This window comes from Gastrolobium bilobum, unplaced genomic scaffold (genome assembly GCF_033153095.1).
Source record: "Gastrolobium bilobum isolate Gb01-03AN ecotype WA unplaced genomic scaffold, APGP_CSIRO_Gbil_v1 utg8117, whole genome shotgun sequence".
In the NCBI taxonomy this organism is placed as follows: Eukaryota; Viridiplantae; Streptophyta; class Magnoliopsida; order Fabales; family Fabaceae; genus Gastrolobium; species Gastrolobium bilobum.
The window spans coordinates 52,373-58,253 of NW_026896814.1; the positions used below are offsets into that span (position 1 = coordinate 52,373).

At 35.7% G+C, this 5,881-nt stretch overlaps 1 long non-coding RNA gene across 1 annotated transcript; it reads right to left on the reverse strand.

The window, feature by feature from the left end:
• Positions 1–559: 559 nt before the first annotated feature.
• LOC133302173 (uncharacterized) lies at positions 560–3,667 on the reverse strand. Its single transcript, XR_009750297.1, has 5 exons — positions 3,270–3,667; positions 3,052–3,152; positions 2,665–2,947; positions 1,489–1,561; positions 560–758 (listed from the first exon to the last, which is right to left on the reverse strand). It is a non-coding gene; the product is annotated as an uncharacterized LOC133302173 (long non-coding RNA).
• Between the last annotated feature and the right edge of the window lie 2,214 nt (positions 3,668–5,881).

Below are 5,881 nucleotides of genomic sequence, written 5' to 3' on the forward strand. Positions count from 1 at the left end.
GCCATTGGGCCTACGCTAGACTTAGCTCATGAACAATGCATGTGATTAGGATTATGAGTATCATTTTGTTCATAATGTATTTTGCCTAAGTCTAGTCTTGATTTATCATGTTTATTTTGGAGTATGTACTTTATATATATTTGAAGGAAGATTGTAATTGTAATATGTCATTTGGAGGATGTAACACCCTCCCTTGTATGAATCCAAGAGAGTTGTTTGCTAAGCGGATTAGAGTTCTAACGTCATTACTTAAATACTGAAAAATCATTTCTCTGTTGCTAATTAAAAACTTGAGTCGAAATCTAGTTGTTCATAAAAATCAGAGTGACAATTTTTTTTTTTTAAAAAAAATACATAGCTTGCTGAATTTCCTAACTTTCCTGACAGACCTTGCTGTCTTGTAAAATTTTTATAAAATCAAGTTCAACGATTCAAAAAAATATTCCTTGTTATATAGTAATCGGAGGTCGTTTGCCCCTTGAAACATAACTCGCAAAGTGCTCGCAAAACTGTTCACAAATTAGCACTTAATAAAACCTTTAGAAATTATTTTCACAAGACGTTTTCAGAATTTTTCCAAAGTAATAACTGATCATAAAAGTCTTAAAACAGTAGCTAAGTCATAGTTCCAACAGTAATCCAAATTTCCCAAAATAATACAGTCATCCATCAAGCAAACAGTAACAGCAAAAATCCAAACAGCAGCAATTAACAGCCATTATCCATATAACCACGTTCTCATATGCTCTTTCGTCCTCCTGCAATTTTTATAAAAATTGCAGCCCCAAAGGGGTGAGAAAAATCCCAGTAGTGTGATAGCAAAACCAATAATGCAACAGTATTAAACTAGGCACAAAATTATAAACAGTCACATCAACATTTCATTTTCCGGAGATGTATTAACATATCATAGTGCATATATAACGCCATCATTACGCTCATAGCACCATCGTGCGCGTACTTAACATATCATAGTGCGTATATAACGCCATCATTACGCTCATAGCACCGTCGTGCGCGTACTAACATACACAGTGGATATTCCATAATGGCTCCCAACAAAGGTGAATTCCAACTGTGGCCTATGCGGACTGAAGCCAAGTGTCCCATACCCTGGTACCGGAGGGATGCCTATATGATGCGTGCTCAAACATATGCATATTTATATAAATATTCTAATCCATGAACAGCATGAAATTCGTGCATGTATGCCATGATATGCTTCACACACAAACAAGAAACAAATGAATTATGAGGTGTATATGCATGACTAGATCATCAGCATAATAGCATATCTTTCATGTACTTTCTGTACCAAGCTGCCACATAACATTTACTTCTCATTCATGATTTTCCCATCTTGTCACATTCATAGGCAGCATACATATATCATATAATAGCACAGTAATCCAAGGCACATGTGAGTAACAATTCACAATTCTATACACTAGCTAATAGTCACATTAGGTAATACCACCAAACACTTACCTCGTGTCTTTAATTTTTAACCAATACATATATACATCTCAATTTCCATCCAGTCTTCTTGAGGTTGGTGACCCTAGACAAAAGGTACCAAAGTAAATCAAAATTCTAATTCTTTCTTACAATAACTCACATGAATTTTCCATGCTTCCTAATTCTCTGTTTTAATCGGATTCAGTGATTTTATTACACGCATAATTGTTTCTGTCTAACTTTTATTTACCAAAGTTATCAAGATGCAAGGCCAAGTTTTCTAACACATGCAATTCGGTTCTATACCACTAACAAAGGTTTTCTAACTTTCAGTTACACAAGTGCCAAATTCCACAACTCCTTATACACCTAGGTTCTGTTTTCATCGTCCATATGTTTATAATTTTATCCTTTTACATAGTATGCCCTACATGGTTTTAGGAGACATTAGTGAGGCTTAAGAATGCTGTCTACATAATTTTAACATATGCAGGGCTATGTATGTAATTTTAGTCTAAGGGAATAATCTAACCATTGATGGGCCATTTTCCAAACCCAAGCATTAATTCTTAAGACAAGTCAGCATCTAGGTTCATGGTTTAATCAGCTATGAGGAAGTGAATGACAAAAATATACAGCTCCTTAACATGAAGACAGCGCCCCAAAACAGAATCATGGGAAGAAATTACAACCATTTATATAGTTCCCTTTCATGCAATTGGTGACCGAAACAAAGGAAGAAAAGAGGAGCTAAAAAAAAATCAAATTTATCATCTCTCAAATCCTAGTCTTCTAACCGGGTCATCATGCTTCACTGTTAAAAGTTTTCTGCCTTATAATTTATTCCCTTAATAGATATCAATTGGCAAAAGTCCCATTATCCCTATATGCATACCAATACGGTCTTATAACTATCATTTAATAAGTTCTATTTCTTTCACTTAAACATAAATTACCTACATCCTCTAGGCATAATCACTCAATTGAATATATGATTTCTACACATTATTTTTCTAACAAAGAAAGCAGTCCAGCGATTTAAATGAGGCTAAATCCAGATTCACCAATTTTCAGTTTACAACATTAAATTTCCAGGTGTCCAAAGTGATAGAATTTAAAGGGAAGAATAGCTAAGATAAGGTATCCTCCTAAAATGCATGTGGGCCAACAAACAAGACATAAGGAAGGGTTTGATAAATTACTTACATCTACTTGTAGACACTTAAAATTCCCAAGTCGACTAGAGGCAGAAATTGAGTGCAGTATGAGTTTCCTCGCTTTCCCATTCTGCAGAACATGGTTTTTGTCTTCTCCTACACTGCTTGCCGTTTGCCCCCAAGGGGAAAGGAATACTGGTCCAGCTCAATCCATACAGGTTTGATACACAATATAATTCCACCAAAACAGTCCCACAACTTCATAAGAGAGCTACGGTCCAAGCTAAAATTGAGTCCTAAGCTTGCAAGTGTCAATGGCCTACACTCATCAGCTGAACCAAGGAAAGAAACCACAAGAATGACAACATAAGGACCCTTAGCCTGCACACAGCGGTTGGAACAGAGGAAAGAAGAGGACTTGATGTTCAACTACTACCTCTTTGTGCACACCAAGGTGCTCACAACCGGTCCAAAGGCATCAACCAACAGAGGAGTGGTACCCTCACCCTCCTCCTTGCGAGAACTCGAACTACCCATCTGCATGCAAGGGAAAATGGAACTTAATCAAGGCTAGACCAATTTCATTCAGTGGAAAAACTCAGTTAGAATCGTTCCAAGCAAGAGGGAGCTGAAAGAAAACAAGGAACACTTCACCTCCTCAAGATAGTTCCTCTGCCAAACCAGAGAAAAATGAAGAATGAATTGAGATGGTAATCTCCTCAGTAGTTGAACTAAGGCCGGGTCAGAATGAGAGTGAATGAGAAGTGAGCTGATGGAAGATTACGATTTTGGGAGGAATAATGTAGAAGGGAATGCAAACAAGGTTTGTGATTCCATCTATGTGGTACGGACAAGCTACGTGTGGTTTTGGAACTACGAGTATCCAATTTGTTTTCCTTGGGCAGTTCTTTGCTGTACACTTGAGGAGTTAGGGAACAAAGATTATGGCTGAGCTTAATAAAAAAAAAAAAGATAAGGTCAGCTCATGGCTCCTCCAAATTAGCGCATGGAGAGGGAAGGTGTTATCCTAATCTGATCCGTATAAGAAAAATAGGATTGCCCTTTGTCTTCATTGGGCGTTAGAGGTGATGTGGCTGCCATGGCCAATAGGCATTCATGCAAAAAGAGTTCTCTCTTCTTATTCTTATTGGTGCAAAGGGGTGGTGAAGTAAAGATTGAGAGGTATGTTATCAAAAAAAAAAAAAAGATTGAGAGGTATTGCCATGTGGCCACCTTTTGACCAATTCATGGCAAGCATACAGATTTTGTGAGAGATTACTAAGAGTTCACTTATCACATGCAATATATACATATTAATTATATAAAGATATTAATGTATGTGATTTTATATACCCACTAGTTAATAATTAAAGTTCCTACCTCAATCATAATTAATTATAATTCTATCCCCTTTTTCACTAGTGTTTAGAATTCTTAAAAATACATAAGTATTCACTCATAATTTCCATTAGAATAATTTCCCTAAATAAATTAATTTCACTCTAAACATAATTAAAATTTTAATTTCAAGCATGCTACTCACCCCTAATTGCACGTTATGAAGTTTTCTAATTTTGCGGGATGTTATAGGGATTTGTAATTTGTACATGAAGACTTGATGTAATATGGAAGTATGAAATATGATGAAAGGGCAATAGGCCTATTCTAGGATTGATTTATGTTTTATGTTGCAAGAAGCATGAAAATGAATATTGTGATTGAAATTGATTAAATTGAGGAAGTAAGCATGAATGATGTATAATGATTAAATTGGATATAAACTGTGTGGGTTGTAAGAGCACCAAGGCATTGCTGGTCCTTGTGTGCCACCCAATGATTATTAGGTACAATTTGAGGGTGTGAGAACACTTTTGCAAATTGGGGATTTATTGGAAAAACAAAAGAAACTCTAGCGAATTTTCTAGAAATTGGCAAAATTTAGGTGAAATTTGGGAGAGCATATCTTCCTCCGCAGAGGTCCAATAAGGATGTTCCGTATGCCGTTTTGAAGCTTGAGATGTCCTCTATCTTTTGGTGAAATTTGGGATTTTTATGGGTTGGGAGTCGGCATGTAGAAGGCAGAGAACACAGACTGCCCTGTTGGCCCCTACACATGGGGCTGATCTGGAGCGAACTTGGAGAATTTATTCCTGCTTCGTTTCTTGGTCAAATTAGGTGTATGATATGTAAAATTGAAGCTTTAGGTGTCTAGTTTGTTTTATGAAAATTTGACAGCAATTGGTTGAGTGTATTTTCCAGAATAATTGATTGAGTGAAGGATGTTTGGAGCTATTTTGGGGTTTGCTGGCAGATTTGCTTGTCCAACTTCAAACTGAGATATCCGGAGCAAACGAGAACTTTATGACTCGTGTGATAGCTTCCTATAAAGTTACGTAAGTCTAGAATAACACACTAAAATATGGGAGGCTTGTCGCATGCGGTTTGTCCGTAGAAAATTAAATATCGAACCATGTTCGGATAGGTAAAAAACGTAAAAGTGAGATTTTAGCTAAGTGGATTTATGGGAACCCCTTAGTGACTTGAGAGATGTAATATAAGTTATAAAATTAGTTTAAATAATTATTTCGCAAAGAGTTTATAGTTAAGGTCACATCTTTTATTTATTACGCTTTCTATTGTTTTAAATGCTCGCGTAATAAACGGAAAAAGTTTACTCGCATTTTTATAAATGAATTGTTGTGATTGTAACTGCGCTTAATATCATAATTAATGTTAACAATACCGGTGTACAATGGGCTGTTACAGTATGCATCAAGTAATACAATGTTTCATGTGAGCCCAAATTATCGTCCTCAGGGAACAATTGGAAAAATTGACGTTAAAAGACGTGAAAAAAAGAATTCAAGAAAGAGTAAGATAAAGAGCAGACATTTTTAGTTAGATTTCACAAAGGAGCATTATCTATCAACTAGTTAAACAGAGTTAACAAATCTGAATAGGCTAGCACTGGGTGTCCTCTTAACTTCATTGAACTTGAAGTAAGATGAATCAATAGAGATCAAAGTTAAAGCGAGAATGATTAACAAAGAACTTGAAAGTAACAAAACCATCAAGAATTGAAGAAAGCTAGTATTGTAACTAAAATTATCAAGAGCAATTGTAAGGTTGTGAAAGTATCAAATAATAAGTGATGCACTATTTTAAGAGGAATAAACTCAAATAAAACAAACAGTAGGTCTTGGGATTAGTATTTTTGCCCCCTTGGTTGTTCCTACAATGTAGTTTGAATTCTGAAATGAATTATG